Below are 21390 nucleotides of genomic sequence, written 5' to 3'. Positions count from 1 at the left end.
GCTTACCTATATCAAAAATAACAACAACAACTTCGTTGCGCATTTATAGCGAATGTTTAGCAATACGTCTATGTACTTTCCTCAGTTTATGTGAATATAAGGGGTCCTTGGTACAGGATAGTTCAAAAAATCCAGGAAAAGGCTGTGTTGGTTCTGCCACACCATAATCCCGACAACTTTTATTGGGAGTATTCATCAAAGGCTGCTTGAGTATCAAGCGAACAAGTTTCAAGAATTTTCTTGCTTCAAAAGCATGCCAGAATTCAAGGAAATATTGCAATCATATGAATCGTTTTTAGAAAAGTGATTCTAGTGCGAATTTGAGTATCAACTAACTCTTATTTTTGCTACTGGCCAGTTAGTGTTAATATATGCATAAAGATTTAGTTAAGTGTGTTTTTGTAAGCAAGTAGTTATTTGTGAGAATGCGTGTTTTAAATATATTGCATTTTAAACAGAGTTTTATATAATATTTTCTAGATTTGAATTTTTATTTGTATGCCTCATATGTATGTGTATATATATATATGCTCAATCTAAGAAGCTTAAATAAAATTTTTGTGTGCTAAATCACGACTGTATGTAAAGCATATGAAGAAATATTTGAGTTTTTTTAACTTCCCGCTAAGAAAATTGAAAATTTTCTAAAAATCGGGAAGATATTGGTTTCACCCCATTTTGCAAAAATCGAGTTCTCAACAGATCTCGACGTTTTGAGGGTCGAGGAAGCTTCCCCGAACATTTCTACGATGATGTCCGTATGTCTGTATGTATGTGTGGATGTATGTGTGTGTGTGTGGATGTATGTGACCCTCTTATAACTTTTGAACGGCTCAACCGATTTGAATAAACTAAACGGCATTCCAAAGGGTTTCATTGCACTTGAATTTCGTGTGAGTTTGGACCCAATCGGACCAGTAGATTTTGAGAAATGACTTGACCGATCGACACCAAAAACTAACCAGTTCTAAACCTTGAAAAAACACATCGTTTGCCGCAAGCCGGGTCGAAATCGGTTGATTTACTTGCTAGATATCGAAAACGAAAAATTTCGAAGAGCTCAAAAGCAGTGAAAAAAGCGAAATTTGAACGTTAGCGTATGAAATTAGAGGGAAGTTGCAGGGATGGCCCTTAAGGCCAACCGTTTTCCACATTTTTTTTTAAAGTATTTATATTTCTAGAAATATAATTTTTTTATGATACATTTAATAATATAATAATAATAAAAAAACATTGCATATAAAAATATGTTTGATAATTTCAAGAATATATAATATTTATATAAAATAATTTTTGCTAATTTTCATAAAATATAATTTTAATTTAAAATAATGTTTACTAATAATTTCCAAAAAAAAACAATAACGCTGTGAATAGTTGTAGTTATAACCCTCAATTGTAATACATGGCGTATACATAAGATTTTAGTTGAAATTTACAATGTATTTCAAAATTGTTATTAATTGAACTGAAACTTTTAAATTTTTTGCTAGTACGAGTATTTGAAAACAATTTAAAAACATATTAAAAACAGACCATATTTTTAACTCGAGGATTTTTTTCTTTCTGTAACAGTGACCAAGATGCTCGAACTTAAGGGTGGATAAGTCAATTAAGCAAGAGAAATGCTGCTGCAAGTTCTAATTGATAAAATTTTCAATCAATGATCAAATTCAATTTAATTTTAGGATCAAATTTTGCTAAAGTTCGTTTATATGTTTTACAGAAAGTTAAACGAAAAAGATATTTGGTTTAGACTATGTTAGTCTAATTAAGTTAGATCAGGTAAGGTTACGTAAATAGGCTGACTGCTCGTGAGGCCACGAAAACAATTTCCACTTGGACTTTTGTTGAAAGCACAATTTATTGCTATCAACTTTTCAATGTATCCATTTCATAAATTTCAGTATAAACGACTCGCTTGGAATACTTGGTCTCTTAACACTTGAACTACAAACCGGTCAAAAAGATCGGTTGTATCATTTATCTATACCATTTTCTCTTTTTTTCTATTTAATTTTTTACGATAATGTCACGATTTTTATTAAATTTGTGTATTGTATAATATCATAGACTATTTTGTTCTTATGCTTGTCTTCGTAGTTCTAGTGTTAAATAATCCACAGTAAATGCAAATTAAGTTCTTTTTCTAACGATAGCTTTCTCATCACTTTTCTTTACTTAGTATTCTGCTTTAATAGCATGCATAAAAAATTGTACTGGCGCAAAGCTTCATTAAAACTTTAAATTGAACACTGCGTATGAGCAACATTTTTAATCATAATCATCACAACTTTTAGTTGTTATATATTTCTCTAACTACTGCGACGGGCTACACTTTTTCGCGCTATTCACTAGCGTCCCAGAGCCTACTGCAATTCAATTGATGTGTTGCAAAATGAGTAAAAATTGCAGCAAAAACAACAAAAAATGCGAAATGAAATTAAAAAGAAAACACGATTTGCGCATATTTCTTTATGCAACTTCATGCAAGTTTGTATGAGTGCTTGTATTTAGTACAACTGTGCCGCTGCAATATGCTTGATTTGGAAGAAAATGAACAGCGACTTGTTAACGGCACATTTTGCTGCGCACCAAAGCGTCACTGCGTTGACGCTGTGGTAACAGTGCTGCAGTGCAACTATGCCGCTGTGCCACTGCGTTGCCCGCCTGCTACCGCTGAGCGCTTAAAAATGTTGCACAATTACACACATGCAACAAACACTTGCAACATATACCCGCTTGGCAGCGCTGTACCCATTTACAGTAACTGTCCGTTCGGTTACTGCCGCAACTGGCTGTTGCACACTTGTGCGTCAGCAAAATGAAACAAAAATGCGCTGCAACAGTACGGCACACATTTCCATGTGGATTCAATGTTTTGCCGCAACGTTACTGAAAATTAAGTTAAAGAAAAACTCTGTTTTAACCGCATTGAGAAGTGCAACTAGGCAAAAGCGGATAAAAGAAATGCAAACTGTGTGCGAAAGTGTGGTAGAAGAAGATTGCTAGTTGCGGCGGTTATATGTGTTGTGGCATGCAACACTGCATATGCATGTTTGTATGTGTTTGTGAATTGCAAGCAGTTGCTTTTAGTCTTCGTGCTGTCTGCTGAAATGAGGTTACAGTTTTATAATAAGTGCTTGCAGCATGCCACACGCCACATGACGAATTTTCTCCACACACACACACACACACACATAAATAAACAAACTCGCCTGTATATGTATGTGTGCCGTATTGCATTAGTGGCACGAAATGATTTTCAAATGGTTAAATGACTTGTAACTTAAAAGGCGGATATCTGATTTAAACTGTGTAATATTAATTTGTGGCAAGTGGGCTGAGCGCTCACCTAATTTTTATTTAGATATATTAATTTAATATTAAATTTAAGTGCGGATTTAAATTTGCAAACTGCTCATAAGGTGGCCTGTATGCATGTATTTAGAATACAAAGGTGGACCTGTAAGTTTTTAAAATATCAAATTTTTTTGAAAAGTTAACGGTCGAGCAAAAGTTCTGGCATTCTGGTTTTCAAGTCAGTTCTCAGATGTAACATCAAACATATCGGATTTTAGATAAATGAGTTTAATAAAGATAAATTTTTTAGATATTTTTAGGAGAGTTGCCACCTGTTTAAAACTTTTAAGTTTAAAATGGAGATTGGATAAACTTAATATCACAATATGCTTATTAAATTAAAGATGTTTGAGAAACCTTGGCTGTTTTATATTGAATCAGCTGTTTATAGGAGTACTGGGTAAGATAACTGAATCAGTAAATGTAACAATGTTTTGAAAATTAAATGCTTGAGTGTTTGCTGTAACGAAAATAGAGCTGCAACAAAAGTCTGCTATGATTTAAAGAAAAAGCTCATTTGGAACAGCGAGCTCTCGTGTAGTTATTCTTAAAGTCTAAGACGCATAACCATCAGGTCTACATGACCGTAGAGAGCAGCGAAATGTATCTACTAGCTTCAGCTTTAATATTTCTCGAGTTGTTTTAGGCTATCACAACAGTAACGATATTTTGAATCATTATTGATTATGCGTAGACCTTTAGGTACTCTGCTCTTGAATTCTTTAACTCCTCTAATATGACGAGTATGCTATTAATAATACTTGTGCCAAAAAAAATATATATAACACGATAGTTATGCTTGTAGAAAATTAAAAATATTTTTATTTGGCCTGATTACGAACTGTACTAAGTTACAGCTTAAATTACTCTCAATAAAGCAGAACACTAAATTATTAATCTAAATGCTTGTATTGGTTATGTCTTCTTTTTATACCCTCAACAGGGTATATTAAGTTTGCGACAAAGTTGTTATCTGCACAAAATTGTAGATGGCTTATTGCTTAAATGAACGGTGCTATAGCATATTGCTGCCACACAAGCTAACAACAAATTCTTGTGTGGATAACTATATTATTTAGCAACGAAACTTTGCATGGATTATTGTTCAAAGCAGCGCCGAAATCTACAAACAAATTGTTTATGTCAAACCATTGTAACATATATCCATATACATCCATACAAAAAGACCGATTAAAATCGCGATAAAGATCTTTTTATACACTTCTATACTATTAGAAATGCACTTTGGAATGATATTATCATATTATATTAGCTTCGGTGCAGTCAATGTAAACGTATTTTCTTCTATTCTATTGACAAGATTATGTGATTCTATATTATTGCATAAAAACCTAATTCAACTCTTGTTAGTTTCATAAACTGAGGCAATGCGCTAAGCTACAACATAGTGTAAAACTTATTTTTTAATAGCTATGATGTCTAATGAGACTCTTGATTTCTTCTAGATGTAGATATATCAGCGTAGTATGTGTGTGATTAACGATTCACAGATTAGACTTATGTGCTTATATACACATCATCATATAGCATATTTATGCCTCAAAAGTAAGACAGCATGGACGCTTTATGAATTTTTATCAGCTAAACCTGCCAAGCTTTTTGTATTGTATACACGTAGCTGTACAAATATTTTGTATGAGAATCAGTATAAGGGTAGAAAAATACATATTTATTGTTTAAGAACACAAATTTAAAAAAAAAAAAAACCTTTAAATTTTGTGTACTCAATGTGTTCAACAGCTAATATCGTGCAGTTAATCGATGCAAAAAGCCAATACAACATTTTTCAACTGGCACATTTCCACATCAATGCTTCACTCAATGTCAACAAAAAATGAGGAGTTCGGAATTTTGCAAACTAAATGCTTGCATGCACACGAGGCCACTAGGTTATTTGCGAACACACAGCGCTTCATACGCATACACACATACTAATGTATATTTTGTAGCTGTGTGCGTGTGTCGATGTGTATAGGTCAGCGACAAAGGTCCACAACTAGAGGCATTTGAGGTTAGGATTTTGTACGTCATTAAAATGCCAGCCGCAAGCTGTGATTTTCACCAATGGCAATAGTGAGCTCAAGCTAAATAATAGTCGTTATACGAGTATATACCAAATCCTATCTTAGTTTATATATAGTGTATGTGTGTTGGTATGCAAATGCTGTAAGCAGTTGCACATGTATATGTGTAAACATTTGTGCAGCCATCCATATACGTAAACACAATTATGCGCATGCAAACAGAGGCACACATACACATGTACATATGTATATACGTATATATATGTATATATCTATAACTGGCAACCAATCGACTATATATATATCTATATATATATATATATATATAATATGTATATATACGGATATTTGTGTGACCGAAATATCACTAAATGCTGTCATATACCAGCAGCTGTTGCTAGCCCTCAAGGTTATTACCACAGCTCACCGTCACTTTTTACATACTTGTATTACCCAAAGCGCCCACACCACTACAAACATACATACATGCGTGCACACATGCATAGAAAAAGCCATACAAAGCTATGCACGCCACGTGACTGAGTACCTCTGCTGTACGCTCGTTTGGATCACGTGATATTGCTAAACACGAAATGGTCATCCAGCACCGAATTCTTGTGGTCGATAGCTGCTTACAAAACGGAAATTCGTTCTAATTTTCAAAGTGCTCACAAATATATGCTCGCCGCACTCAATACGATTTATATGCAAAGCAAGTACATATATATGTATGTATATGTGAGTATTGGTCAAGCGCTGCTCAGCTTTACATACATAATAACGGCACACAGTAACGGTATATGTTTGAAAGTCAATTTGCATTAAAAGCAAACTCATTTAAATGCTACGCATTGAGTCTCTCGTACAAAAGGTATATAGGTATGTATATATAATGTTCTTGCTGTGTTGCTCTTCTGCCCATTCAATTGACAGGCTGGATCATCAGTGTTGCAAAACACAACATTAGACAATGCAATCATTGTGCTTAGTCGATTGGTTGCCAGTTAAGTGTGCAGCCCATAGATATTATGTCAATCATTAACAGAATTTCTACTAAATATTGCTCGTTGTGCTACGGTGACTCGAGTTGTTGTTTACTCTTGCAGGTACTCGTTGGTATTGTTTCAATTCAGTTTCAATTTATTTGTTGTTAGCTACTTATATATTATTTCATGTTAGATAAATTATTTAGAAGACTTATTTTGTATACTGTTATAATAGTTGAGGTTTGTAAACCAAAATTTGCTAAAAATTGTTCTAGTTAAAAATTAGAACATGTTTCCACATAATTTTGTAAAGCTAACTCACACAATGATCGAGTACTGAAAATCATTATACGTGGTATATGGCTGCTGGGGTAATTCGTTGAGCGACTTTATAGTTTTTCGAAATTAAATGGTGTATTTGCAATAATATATGTTCACTTAGTTTTGCTAAGAAATCTTACATAATCATTGATATATACGGTATAAGGAGGCTAGTGATAGTATTGACCTAATTTTACTCATTTATGGTATCACGATACACAGTTATCCGAAAAACAAACGATACACAGTTATCCGAAAAACAAACTCTTTGAATTTCAATAACATAATATCACATCTTGACCGCTAAATATGGTACAAAGCCAACCGGAAGTTTGAAAATGATTATATTTCGTATATGACCATTTCCAACTCTACGAGAGCTTACTGTTTTTAAGAAGTCACGCTCTCTGAAGTTCAGTAAGTTAAGTCACATATTCACCGGAATATACGATATATGTAGAGTCAACCAAAAGTTCGAAAATTTTAATATTATGTATGTGTATGGGGCTAGTATTGACTAGATTTTGACAAAAAAGCACTCTAAATTTCAATAATATTTCACACAGATTGACAATATTTTTGGTGGAAAGCTAACATTAGACACTTTGGGCACATATTCGATATCTGGGGACTTAAAAGGTTATAGATCGATTTCCACAACTTTTAGGCGATATACAAGTACTTTAAAGGCACTATGTATTAGTGAAAATTTCTGTTCTGATGCCTTCATTGGTACTTGGTTTCTATGTTATACTGTACACTAAAAGCATTTAAATATATTAAAATATATAATATAATAATATTTGATATATGGAAAGTAGGCGTAATCGGACTATAACGATTTCGCTTATTTTCACTATGTAAAACAAAAATTTCAGAATAATGCATAAAATTTGGTAAAACAGGTGCGGTTGTTCCTGACATAAAGGCTTGTACTTAAATCTGAGCGATTTTCTAATTTTAACAATAATTCTTTTGAACACTTCCTATATGGGGGTTTCATCTATTTTTAGAAGCAATATTGTTCGAAAAATTTAGACTCTATTATGTCACTTTTATGCTTCTCAAATAATCATTACTATCTGCTTTAACTGATGAAAAATTATAAATGTGCGCAGCTATTATAAAAATATAACATTTTCTAAAACTAAAAGCGATCCCTAAGCCCGCTTTATATTATTTTAACTTATTTATGTAGGTAAACACAACCCGAAGCAGCTAACTGTTTGTAAGACTCCAGTCAGCCGTTGTGATGACGCAGTTTCATAAGCTTAACAGTGGCAATCCCGCAAACTCATGCTTGTGGTCAATCTTTATTTATATTTATTTTGCTTTTCAATAAAATATGACCATTATTGTGGTAAGCGTGTGCGGACTAAAACCACAAAAAGCAATCTACAAACACGTGTAGATTAAATGTTCTAATGGATTTTGTCACGAGTCGTATAAGCGACACTGAGCAGTCGAGCCCCTAGCGCTCTCACTATTAGCGGTTAGGTAAACAATGTTATTCGTCTCACTGCTGCAGCTGTTGTAAATTATTTTGAATTTGAAATATTTCAGTTTTAAAAGAGAAATTATGGAAAATGTATTATGAGAAATTTTTGGAAAAATCGTATTTTTTGAAATTATTAACAAAGTAATAAATTGCGACAATTGGTTTCCGACTGAAAGCTACAGCAATTGCCAAGTCTAAAGCGCTCAAAGTTTTCAGCTCTGTTTTTCTCTTTGGAGGTATTTTATATTTCGCAAATCACTTCAGAATCAATTCGTAATTGTTTTATAATTAATCATACTACTAGCAGTCTACTTAGTTTTTTAAAAATTTTATATGGAAACGTTTGCTTTCATTGCACTAAATATCCCACTGATTGATTTGTAACCAATATTCTGATTCATTTCACAAATTTGGCTGAACAGAGTAAACACAGTTACATAAGTTTTATTTTGATTTGTGCGGTCAGCTGGGAATTTCGAATATACTAAATAAATACTTTTGTTACTAAGTAATTGCTATTTATATGCAGCAACTACAAGCAGTATTATTTACCCTCATTATGTAATAAATATAATATTTTAAATACACAAATTACATGAATCATAACGGTAAATGCAATTATTCAACATATTTACACACGCAAATTCTCAGCATACGAAATTTGCTATGGTTTCGGTAATGCTCGCCGAAATATATTTATGAAAATACATATGCTTACATTGTACCTATATTAATACCACTAAATTTTTTAATATTTGCCAAAATACTTATCTAACTGTTACAATAATTGCACTAATTCCGACTATTCATGTATTATTAGTGTAATTATACTATAAGTAAAATTGTTGATCGCTGGAAATGGAAAATATTTACTAATACCTATGCAAGAATTGACTTAGCCTACTTTTAGGCTGTCATATATATATCGGTAAGCAAATAAGTGCTACATACATACATACATACGTTTTGTATAGTAATCAGCTGAATTATATGATTACTACGAACTATTTGAAATGAAAATTCGTTGATATTTCAAGATATTTTCTTAGGTAATCGAATTCGGCATATTTGGAAATTTTCAAGAAAGAAGTTTCACAAAAATAATAAAATGAGAAATGAGTTCACTGGGTAGGAGTCTTAGCTAAATTTTATAAAATTTTCCATTGCATACTTTTTGGCGACAGCTAGTGTTTATCAGTATGGCCTTATAACCCTGTCCTTAAAGAAGTGATTCAACTGCAAAATGTAATGAAGGCTCCTCAGAAAAAAACGATAATGAGAGCGCCGATGATTTTAAAATCATTTATTGTGGAAAAATGCAGTTTAATTAAAAAAATTTCATTTATTGAATGTAAGCTGGTCTCTCTAATGCCTATAGTTGTCTCAATCTCACGGTAGATCACATGACGATTTTACAAAATCAGTTTGCCCACAGCATCAGTAGTTTTCGGAACAACAATTGATTTATAATTATCATCACCAAATTCGTCTTGGAGTAATCTACGACTACGATTAAATTCCCAATACCATCAACAAACACTGGCTCTCGATGGAGCTTCATAGCCAAAAACTGGTTAAAGTTCATTCATGCATTGTCGTTGAATTAATCGACGTTGAAAGTTGTTAAAATAATATTGAAAAAATGTTCACGATTTTATTCCATTTTTTGGCAGAGAGTAATATTTTACGTTACTGTAAAGAACACAAATAGCGCTCTTATGTCGAAACGTTCTGAATAAGTATAACATCAGAAACGTTAAAATTTACGATAAAGTTGTGAGTTGCCAGATTGCAACACTACGGTTGCTAAATCCCGAAACATAAAAGATACGTAACTGATATATTTTTTTAAAAACTATATACTCTCTTGAGGCCTTAAGATACTTTATTGTAGAATTTTATTAGGGATTCAGGGACATTAGACGAAAGGTAGGAAATAACTTAATGGAAGAAATATTTTTAAAATGGCAGTCTTTCGAGTGAGTTCTTGGCATAAACAAGTTTTCTTAAAAAGTTTTCGGAGGTTGTTTAAAATTTGTGGCTTGTTATATGTGGTCGGATAATATTGACACACCGTAAAAAAGTTGTAGGCTAGATTGATCCTAGTTGGAGATTAAAAATATATTCAGTCTTATTTCGAAAGCGCATCGATACCATTACTCAGGTAAAAATAACAATAAATAGAGGAATTAACGGTTTAAGCGCTGATATTTTTTTTCAAGGACACTCATTATCTGAAATAAATATACATATGTCGCAAGTGATTTATGATATTATATGAGGTCTTACAACTAAATTGCAACGCGTTTTATCTAACAAATTAACTTGAATTTTTACTCATGATCTTAAGGTTCCTTTTTTATATAATATTTTACAAAAATTCTTTCATACATTTTTCAAGCAAATACTCCGACAAAATAAAATAAATGGAATTGCGCACTATTTTCTACAGCCACTGCATTTTAAACAACTAATAAACTCAACACTGGTTATAAAAACTTCTTAACTTCTTCGCGATTTCAGCACTTTCTATAATAAAAGCTAACACAGCCACAATAAAAAAAAAATAATGTAATAAAAGAAAATATAAATTTCGCAGACAATAAATTGGCGGCGCCACACAAATATTTGTTGTCAGACATAAGTCCATATATGTGGTTGTATGTGTGTATGTGTGGAATGCGCAAAATGTACCTTAAAGCGCCACAGGCGGTACGCCACATGTGCCTATACACACAAATACCTATACATGCAAGCACACACATAGACTCTCACACATACTTAGACACATTGCGCTTATAACATTTTATGTTTTACATTTTACATAAAACAATGGTTGATGCGCGTCGCCGTAAAAGACATGCGAGTAGTATGTGCGAATTTGCGGTTTGTTTGAGTATTTGGCGGCGGCGGGCTGGAGGGAAATTAAATGCTTTTACAGGCATCCATAGTACGTATATATGCCCTAAAGCGATGCCGGCGACAAATGTACTGACAGCAGGCGTTATGAAAAAATGTAAATAACAGCGAAAATATGAAATATATAAACAAAGAAATTAAAATAAAAAGTAACAATTTGCGACAAATAATAAAAAAGAAGTATTAAATAAGGCGTAATGCAGCGGAAATAAAACAAAAAATTTGTGAAAAATAAAAGATCGCGGTTCAACAAACTCGTTTGGGAAGCACTGTGTTGTGATTTAAGTACTAAGAACCATAAAATAAACAATGAAACCGCAAAAGCTCAAAAAAATTAAATAAAAGTAAAATAAAAGTTTTATGGAACTCCGGCTCAGCAGATGTTTTTTTTTATAATTTAGTTGTCATGCATACTTTATACATTTGGTTTCAATTTAGTATCAATGTTATCCCATAACTAAAATTTAATTTTTAGGCTAAGGAGAAGATAGTAAACCGACGGGCAAAGAAGCAAGACCATTAACTGAGCTTCATCATTTTTTACTCCAAAAGATATTATATTATTTATAATTATCTATATTAAGGCTAAGCACGCATCAAATCAAAAATTGATTGTTTAAACGGTAACAGGTCTGAGTCCATATACCCTTTAGGGTTTGATAGGAACTTTTCTAAAGTTTTCTTAAACTGCGTCCAGGTGGTTCGTTTTCACATATTTATATAATAAAAGCTGAACAAATAAGGAAATAATGGAATTTGTTTTTCTAATAACAAGGTTACTCTTGTTTCCACACAAAATAATATCCTTTTAATTTTTCTCTCTTCCAACAAAAGTGTTTTTTTATTTCGTTTCACTGAGAGAGTCAAAACTTATGTCTAATAGCTTACAATGGACTTACTTTTGAGAGTATTGGAACAACTATAGGGCCATACCAAGTTTTTGCTGATAATCCATCTTCTTCTTCTTATTCTTATATACACTTGCATTCAAGTTCCCACTATCATTGAGAGGATATGCATAAATTCCCACAAAAAAAAAATGTAAAAATTTTTGAAGAATTAACCTTAACCTAAGGTATATCTGCTACCAAAAGCCTCTATTTCAAGAAAAAATTTATAGACAACAGGGTTTTCTAAATTGTATGTACCACAGAGGTTTCGAAAAGTTTGACTAAGCTGTTCATGCAAAACCTTTCCTATCAGTCGAAAGTGGTAATTGTCTTCGCTAAATAGTTCGGTTCAGCAATAACTGGCATTCATAACCTATTTTGCTAAAAAATTTACAAGAATAATAAAATGCAAATCATATAAAAAAATGGATTTATTAAAATATTTGTCTATGTTTGCGGCAATTATGTTTTATTATTTGAATCTCATTTTCTGGGATTAGTCTAGCACATTCATGTCAAAAGGTTGTTGGAATTAAAGTCTGATCTAAACATTTAAAAATTATTTTTTAAGAAAGTAAGATGATTAACAGTTTTTAAGTTCTCAATATACTTCAATATGGGCGAAAAATATTACTTTAAATAAAACTAGTTATTTTCATTTATATTTTGTCCCACAGTTTGCCGTTTAAAACACTCAAAAAAGAAAGCAAATATATTGCTATAATTTAAAAAAAAATCTTGGATTTATTTCTGGAAAAAAGTTTTTATTTGACTACAAAATTGAGACAATGTGCGAACACAAATTAAATTTTGCAGCAATATTTCCTTGTATACACGAAATCACAACAACACATACACATTCATGACATATTTACACACACGCTTATGTATGTTTATGTAAAAAGCCATATGCACCCTACAAAACCAAAAACAGAAAAAATGCTGCAAATATTGTATGTACATACATGTGTATATATGTATATGTGAAAATATATCGACAGACTGTCTGTCTGGCTCTACCCCGGCTGCTAACTTTACACGCTTAACCCTTTGTTTAGCGCCGAAAATGGCTACGGAAAACCGATGAAATTTCGACACATTTTTTGGACCGTCTGATAACGGCGCATGTAAATAAAATAAAGGCGAGAATGTGAATAAAAAAAAACAAAACGATACAACAACAAACTAGCGAACAAAAACAAATGGTGATACAAAAAAGTGACAAAAGAAAAGCATTAATAGCTGGCGAATAAAAATAGCGCAACGAATTGAAAAGTCAGACTGAACGAGCGAGAGATAAGCAAGTGGTATGAGAGGCGGCAAGGGAAAGGAGTAGAAGAAAATAGATTTGATAGTTATGGACGAAGAGATGCGCTAAAAAAAGCAATAAAGTGATGGAAAACCCAATTGTTTTGCAAAAAAGAAAAATTTTGTGACTTTATGAGGCGAAAAAATACGGGTTGATTTCACTCTCCATCGTAGAAAGGGAATGAGTGGGTGAAGAAAGCAGCATTATTTTTAAATGCTTGTTGTGATGTTGTTGCATATTTTTGTTTGAATTTTCTGGTTAAGTAATTCTGAGTCTGTTAGAAAGAAAGGCCTTAATATTTTTCAACTTTGGATAATTTATGTTGTCTGCGAAAATAAAGATAGGTGTCGCTCTTGTGTTTACAACTCAAATTCTTTAAATATAATACTATAGTCAACACTAAGCAGCAATAGTGGATTTTGAAATGTGAATGAGCTAAAGCAAGTATATAATGCATAAAACTCTCGAAAGTTTTAGTGGCGCCGCCAAATGTATGCAATGGCTATTACGTGGAGCCTAAAGTTATGCTATGCATGAAGTTTAATGTTAATTTGATAACTAATTTAATGGTTTCGTGGAAAGAAAATATTTAAATGCATTCCATATAAATATTATTACAAAAAATGGATAAAGAACAATATACCAAGCACAAATAACGACTTTTTATAATAATAGTTCTCCGTTTTTTAGTATCCCTTACAATTATAAACAAACACTTTGCTTTATTCTTCAGTATTTTTAGTTTAAATCTTGCAGTTAATCTCTCACAAGCGTCATACCATACTTTCTACAATTAAAAAATATTGCGCAATAACTGGCCAATAGTTTATTGCACAATTATATTAATAGGTTAGCATAACCATATGGCGTTGCCACTCCTTAATAATGTGCAGAAAACACACAGTGAGCATTGAAATAGTGCGAGTTGTTTCGAAAATGTTCATTACAAATAATTGGGCACATTATTAGGTGCAAAATATTTCTTGAAACTGCATATTACTTCTTTTAAATTTAATTATTCATATACTTGTAGTGACATGATGGTTATTGCTGTTTTAGTGACTATACTCGTGTTGATTGCTGTGTATAAGAGTTATGTTTCCGATCTAACACGGTTAGCTTTCTTATAGGTTAGCTTTCTATTAGGTTGCTGGTCGGTTATATAAATCACCCAGCTTAGTGGCTTTCTTAGCAATTTGTGGCGAATTCAATTGGCTATATGCTATGAGTAGAGCTTTCATAGTAAGTGCTTCAAGGTTTTATAACTCTTGATATGGATGGAGGTCTTCTAGCTTTCATATATTATATTTGTGGTACATACTTATAAGTAGAAAACTATGCTTGGGAAGTAGGTACTGTTGCCCCAAAACTTTACCGTAACAACATGTATTATGAAACCTTTGAGCTTTTTTTTCTGTTTTATCCATCAGTGGAGGGACCGTTCATCTGAAACGGAGAATAACAACTGAGTTGTATACCGAAGTTTTCTATAAAAATCTTATTTCTGGCTTAAAAAAGGCATCGATTTATATACATTATTTTGACATAAACATTTTTTCTATTTTTTCCCTCAGAGATCTTTTTTTTTCAGAGTGTTTTGTTTTCGGATGTACTTTCCAGAAATATTGCAGACGCATTTGCAGTCTTGTACCGACAACAGGTTTTTCAAATATATGTTTTATAAACTTCTGATATTAGTATCTAGGAGTACCGTGCTTACAAAGGGTTACAAAGAATCGGGGTTTGGTATCAATGAAGCCTGAGAAAAGACTACCATATCTAAGAAAGGAAGCACATACGTGTTGTGTATCTTTGCCTAGACTCTTTAAGTTCCCCCTGTTTAAAAATTTAGTGCGGGAAAAGGCAAGAAATAAGGCTGCGCTTAATCTCTAAATCGATTTCAATCAAAGAAAGAAAAAACACTTTGTACTAACCACTTTATATATTTAAATGCACAACCGTTGCAAGTTTATGACGAACACAACTAAAAGCGATTAAATTGTTTGCAGCATTAAATGATTTTTCAATTACATTTATATTGGCTGTGTTGGTGTATGTGTATTGCTGTTGCTGTTGCATTGCAATGTTTCAGCTTAACGGCGTGGAATTGTCCTACATACAGCGAGAGGGTGCATACCTGTACACACACACACACACACGTGCGTAAATGCATACAAGTAAACACTCGCATGAACGAGCGAGTAAATGCAATTGCAAATGGCACGCTTTACAACATCATCAAAATCAAATAAAACATGCTATACAAAACGCAGTGTGGCAACACAAGAAAATGGCAACAAAATGTTGCAACAACTAAGGGCAGCAGCGTGTAACAGCCAGAGTGTGAGCTGTAGAATAGGTGCAGAAACAGCAGAAACAGTAGCAACAGCAGCAGCTCATGATTAGTAGCAATATGCGAGTGTATTTGTATGTGTGCATGCAAGTAGGTGAGTGTATGGCAGTCAACTGCCAGCTGCCAACTGAAATGGCAATTTGAAGCACAGCAGCAATAGGGGCAATTGAAATGGACATTTAGTAAATAGTAGCGAAATGGTGTAGGTGTGCGTGTACCGTAAGGAAGTAGGCGTCGGAACAGCGCATATATGTTTGTGTATGTGTGCGTGTGTGGTGATTTGAGGCGCGCAGTAAGGAAATTGCGGTTGCAACTTAGCACAAAAAGCAGCAGTGAAAACGTCAGCTACGTCTGTCATAAATCAAGCTAATGTGCATAGCAGCGCAGAAGCACTTTCATTGCTGCCACATGCACACACACATACACACAAATACGTATATATGTGCTCTAGCTATGTGTTGGGAATGTGTTGTAAGCTAAGTTAGTTGGCAAAATTTAATAATCTCAAATGGCACTTACAATCAAAAACATATCGCTACAACAAAAAGTAAATAAAAACAGTCAGCGAAGCAGCGATTGAAGCGGCAAGGGGTAACTGAACTTAGCAGCAAGTCGAAGAAGTGAAAGTAGGGTGCACGCTATAACTAACGATACCCAGCAGCTGACTTGAAAGGCAAGGCAAATTCAGTCGCGCACTGAGCTCGGTAAATGCTGTAGCGCTAAGTCGTTGTAAAGAGCTTCTACAAGAATAACAAGGATAAATACTGCAGTACCCAAAAATCTAAAAAAAATATTAAAGATCATCACATGCTTATATATACATATATATTCACAAAAAACCACACTAAACGCTGAGTTATGTGCGTTAGAAATCAAGAATTTTCAAAGAAAATATTAGCCAATAAAAGTCAAGAACATGCCAGCATAATAAAGGCGAAATATATTCAACCATATAAACACACACAAACAAATCACACAGTACCGTTAGAAACACATAAAAACACATTAGTGCCACCAAAATAGTGGCAATAACAGTAAAATTGTAAAAACAAAAGCAACGTATTGCATTGCAGTTGCAGCAGTCTTTAAAAACCGCCAAAAGATGGCAACGCTGAGGGAACTGCAAGAGATTTGAAATGCGACAAGAGTTCGCTCGGAGTTTTACCGCATAAGTATGTGCATATGCACGTATGTAAGCAAGGTGGTAAGCCACAAAAGTAACTGCAAGTTGAAGCACAGTGGGTTTTCTTAAGTATATTATTACTTGTAGTTTTGTGTGGCATACTTACAGGCGCGCTTTTTATATTAATTTCTTTAGTTGAATTTCATAGCGTTGAAATTCTCAAAGTGTTAATGAAAAAAGCTTTTATAAATCTAGGTCAAATACATCTTTTGGAATTAGGGTTTATATTCAATTGTGAATTTCAAAAAAATCAACTTTTATTATTTGCATAGAGATCGAGTGTTTATATATTTAAAAATATTTCCCAAAAATTCGAAGTTGATAGTTTATGTAAGCATTTTTTAACTTACAACAGTAAGAATTTTTTTTCGAAACGGCTGCACCGATTGACTTGATGTTTTCCAATAATCTTCTTAGTTATATTTGTCTAGTAATAACGAAACGAATACGATTTTTGATAAAACTTTCGTTTTTTTAAGACACTCTACGGAAAAAACTCTGAACAGAAAACTTTTTCACAATGATTTTTTTTTGGTGTGCCACCATTCTGTCAAAAATCAAGATTTAGACTAGTTCTTTATTTATTACCTGTATTTATCTATAACAATAATAATATTTTTAAATTTGATATAATTTTAAGCAGAAAAATTTACCTCATCGCCAGAAAACTTTTTTCGGAGAACGTCCTGGAGATCGCCTACGGGATCAAGGAAACCCAGAATTTTTCAAAATGAATCGTCGATTATTAAAGCATTTTGTATGTGATGATTTATTAAATAAAATGCCGCTACAAAAAAAAAAAAATAATAATAATAATAAAAAATATTTTTTCTGACTTGCAAGTGGATATAATCCCTTAAAAAATACTTATAACTTATGAGTGTAAACCTGCGTATCTTTCTGTTTGGAAATAATATTACTTTCAAAGTAATAAAAAAATAGCTAGAAGTAGTTGTAACGAGCATTGAACTGTGCTACTTGGGGTCTTCCCCTTTATTGCTGGAACCCTAAAACTTTTAGCTAAGATAACTGCCTGCTCAACAATAAATCTGGATTTTAAGAGTTAATTATGAGCAAAATTATTAGCGCTCTTGATAGTTCTTGGTGAGAGCGCTTGCTCTATATTGTGCGCTTGCTATAACCTAATGTAGTAAAAATTGTTCGAGATGCGAAATTGAATATTTTAGATTTAACATGTGTTATTTTGCATTCTCCATCGATAAAATCGTACAATTTATTCTTCCACTTTCGAACCACTGTGCTTAGTAGTATTGCGCTTATTGAAAATCCAAAAGTTTTCGCTAACTTCTTACATCATGAGAACACTGAAAAACCTCACAATCAAACGACCAACAAAATAATAAAATAAAATTGCAATAAAACCCCCCACAAAGCAGAAATTGCCTGCTGCATTCGTGCAACATGTGCCAGCAGTAGCAGTGGCGCTGCAGCAATAACTGCAATTCATTTCGTGTTTTCGGGCACAGCCCCAATAGTCATCATAAAACCATAAATTTCATATTTGCTGAGTGGAGTTTTACTCGCATTTCACTTACAACATGCCGACCGCGCAGCGCGAAGATAGCATAGCAGGCGGTAATTGAAGCCATCGGCACAAACAAAAAGCATGCCATGACTTGTAAGGTATGCTATAGTGCGGTTGCATTTATTGTTGTCGTCACTGCAGTTGATTTTGATGTTGGTTTTGTCGGTTAACTGCGGCCATTTGCAACATCATTGCTATGCTTTCATAAAATCATACACAAAGTCAGACAGTCTGTAAGTCAGACAGTGAGTGAGTTGGTGTAGTGGTAAAAAGATGTGCGCAGAGAAATTGTCGTATAGTATTGTATATAATAGTAAAATTTAATATTTTATAATTTAGTTATTATAAATATGGTGTGTTAAAAAGTATGAAATTTGACAGCAAACACTTTTTATAAAAAAAAAATTTCCAACACTTTATATAACAGCCTTATCAAATTGTAAAAATGGCTAAAAATGCTGCTAGTGCTGTCGCCAAACTCTGCTCGCTAAGGACATTGTACAGTTTTTATGTTTCCGCAAAAAATTCTAATCAAATGTTCCGCTTGCGAAACGCCAGCGAGTGCTCTGACTCCATACTTGCTGATTTCCGTTCTAATATCTTTGCAATTCAATGACTTTTCTCCGCCACAGTCACTCACTATAATGAATATACAGCGAAATATATTTACGAATGACTGGAGATATGTTGAAATGACTATGGCAGTGCTGCCACATGCTCAATAATTGTAGCAAATGAAAAAGGATTGCGAAATGAAATATATTTTTAACGTACTAACTTCGGAAGAATTGATAGAGAAATTCATTTATTTTATTTTATTAATATATTATTTTATTATATATTTAATATAATTCTGGCTCTGCATACAGTAGAGCGAAAACTGAACATAGTTCACATAAATAAGAAAAAGAGAGAGAGAGAGAGAGAGAGATAGAAGAGAACACTTCTCACTGTATAATATTGCTTTAAATAAACACACACAATATAAAAACTTGGTATCTCAAAACCAATATCTTAAAAGAAACACAGTTTAACTAACATTATTATTATTATTAAATTACAAATTTATTAAAATATGACATAGAGTAAAGAAAAGATGGAAATACAGCATGAGGAAACAATTGGGAAGCTCTGCGTATTCCCAACTATATGTCATTATTGCATATAAAGAAAAAATTCTAGTCGGCTATTGGCTGACTTATTTTTGAACATAAGAATGTCAGTCTTCGGAATCAGATGTCGGTTACTACAAATGTATACTGTGAACTGTCTTGGTTATAAATTTTCACACTACGCGTGAATATATTAAATTTCTCAAGTAATAAACTGCGTGTAAGTTGTAAGAAAAGGTTCAGTTGCGAGCCATATCTGCTATCTAGAACCAGCTTAAAGATCATAAGTTAAATTATCCACTTTTTAGTGTGATAGATTATGAGAAACCTGAAAGAGCATTCGAAAAATAAGATTAAGTATCCTTTGTTACTGATTTCTGTGGAGCGTACGTAAGGTTTTAGGCTGCCTTCACTCCTTTTTATCACTTTTCTACTTTATTTATTTCACCTAAATAGTTTTGACTACTTTTAAACTACATTCTCCATTCTTTCTACCAACGCAAATAATTAAAAATCATTGACCGTTTCGAAGTGGTATCAGGTTATAAATACCATAAACCAACTTTCAAACTTTATTCATGCACTCGTATATGAATGAAGCTTAAGCGCCTCGTAGAGTTTCATAATTTTTTTAAATAACGCCATATGTACCATATATTTTTGTGAATATAACAGTTCATCTTAAACCCGCTAACAACTAGTATCACCAAATTCGCAGATGTTATGTTAAAAAATGTACAAAAAACTGCGTTCAACTGGCAACTCTGGCGTGCATGACCTCCCTGGTGCAATCAACAAATCACGTAAATGTTGAAAAATCAAACAACATAACGGACACTCGCAAATAGTTTGTGGCAAAGGCGAAGATTGAAAATGTCTCACCATTTCACAATTTCACTATTTGTGACAGCTTCATTATCACGCAAACATACAACTACACAACTGCTTAGTGCACATGCTGCCACACAAAATTGAAGTAGTTACACCCTGATGGTGCGATAAAATGCGGTTGCAACACAACGACTGAAATGCTGACTTGACTGCTGCGGCCACGTTGACAGCGGAGACAGTGGAAACCTGCAATGCAACAACCTTGTACACCTTGTACACTTGTTCGCTGTTGCAGCATGCTGCACGAACACCAGCAGTGCGAGCAACAACCGGAGCAGCGGAGTGTAGCGTCCAATCACTCGATCGCCCAACAATTGCGGTACAAATTCACAAACGGAAACGGAAACCTGCCATAATGACGCGTATGGCAGCAGCATGCGCGCGGGGGTAGGCGCTGATAGAGAGGCTATCACGTATAAGTCAGACACGCTATGCTGTGTCACAAAACATCGAAGTGTATGCGGTAAAGCCAGCGGCGGCGGCAGCGCAACGACAAACGTAGAATGCACGAAGCAATGCGTCGAAATGCAGGAAACGCAGCAAAAGACTGTTTGTAAAATATGAAAAATAAGTAAATGCGACACAGAGTGACATAGCAGATTTGAGCGAAGATTTCAAACAAAAAACAAAGATGCGAAGCGAAAAACTGCGGAAGTAAGTGGCATATAAATAGTAGAGCTATGATAGCGACGCTAACGCTTAGAAATAGCAAATGCTCAGTCACAAGTCAGCAAACTTTGGTTGACTTATACTTTTGTGTGTTGTTGTTGGTCTTATTATTTGTGTTTATTTATGTTATTCATGCCGTTTTTGTTGTGCGGCATGACGACAATGTGCATGCGACGGCGGATATTGCGCTCATATTTTCATGTTTTTGAAATATTGTTGTTATTGTTGTTGCTGGCGATGTCATGGTCGGTCATGATTTCGATTTGTCGCACAGATATTGCTATTAATTAAGATCAAGGTGAGTG

This window comes from Bactrocera oleae, chromosome 6, assembly GCF_042242935.1.
Source record: "Bactrocera oleae isolate idBacOlea1 chromosome 6, idBacOlea1, whole genome shotgun sequence".
NCBI classification, from domain to species: domain Eukaryota; kingdom Metazoa; phylum Arthropoda; class Insecta; order Diptera; family Tephritidae; genus Bactrocera; species Bactrocera oleae.
This window is presented reverse-complemented; position numbering follows the sequence as displayed.